We start from the raw sequence: 1,384 nt of genomic DNA on the forward strand, positions 1-1,384 counted from the left end.
AGAACTGTGATTGATTTTACCTGAGCTAACAAGACAAACAGCATGTTTTATAATTATTGCTTCCATGCTTTGTATACCCTGTTCCTTAGAGTAAATCTTTTACTGCCCCTCACCCATTTACTTGCATGTATCACATTTTCAATAAAAAGGCACGATGATTCCTAGCAGTTGTCACTCCTAAGAGAGTGATCTTTGAGGGGTGTCCGGCAAAGGACGTGCATGAAAAGGCACCTGAGGCCTTTGTCTTCTGTTCACCTTCGCTGCCTCCGTCGAGCCAACCCACCCCCGCAGAGGCCTCGGCAGTTTAATCTGCTAACATAGACTCTTTTGGGGTAGAGGTTTTTGCCTTAAAGTGTGTGCTGGAGAGAGTGAAGCAGACAGAGATAGTGAGAAGGAAATTGAGAAATCACCTCCTACCCCAAGATAGCCATGCTGCAATCCCTTCTCCATTCTCCTCCTGGGATCCTGGGCAGGCACGCACATGCTCCCAGGAGTTTTCAAACCACAGTGGGTCATGTGGGAATCCAGCGTCCTAACCAGTATGCCATCTGCTGGTCCTGTAATCTGGTAGACTAAGTATAGGGGCCAGAGCAGGTGGTATAGTGAGTAAGGCACTGGATTCCCACATGGCCACCTGGCAGTTTGGAAATCATGCTTGGGGTGTGTGCATGCGTGCCCAAAATCCCAGGAGGAGAATGGAAAGGGGATTGTAGCTGGCCATCCTCCCTGGGGAGTGATTTTTCACTTTCCCTCTCACTGTCTGTCTCTGTCTCTCTCTGGTGGGTACACAGGCAAGCACGAGCATCCTGTGACAACCTTTAAAGGAAAAAAAAAAAAGACTAAGTGTAATATCATCACATTTGTTCACTAACAGTAGCTGGGGCAGTCAGATCCCACATGCCCACAGAGAAATTCCAGTCCTGGGTCTAACGACTTGAGAAACAGACACAAGGCCCTGCGTATGCCCCAAATCCAGACAGGATGGAGAGACGGAGATGGAATTGATTGCAGCCACCCCACGGCGGGTGGCAGGAGCCCGCTGGCAAAATCGAAACAACACAACTCTTTGTGAGGACTACATGGACCAAGTTAATTCAGAATCTCTGGGGCTGAGCCCCAGGCATGGCTAACATATAAAGTTTCCCAAATGAAACCAACGAGGCTCACGACCGGCACAGCGAAGCTCCGGCCGAGCCCAGACTGCATTTCCCAGAGGCCTCCCCGGCCACTTCCGCTTCCGGTCCCTGCTGGCTCCGCGGGAGGCGGGCGGTTGGGCGCCAGCTGTGGGCGGGTCTCGGCTGTTAGAGCGATTCGGGTGGACGCTGCGGTGGCCGCGTCCTGCGGCGCAGCTCGGTGGCCCAGCTAGGTTGCGGAGCGGTCGCCG

Source organism: Tupaia chinensis, unplaced genomic scaffold, assembly GCF_000334495.1.
Source record: "Tupaia chinensis unplaced genomic scaffold, TupChi_1.0 Scaffold000217_1, whole genome shotgun sequence".
In the NCBI taxonomy this organism is placed as follows: Eukaryota; Metazoa; Chordata; class Mammalia; order Scandentia; family Tupaiidae; genus Tupaia; species Tupaia belangeri.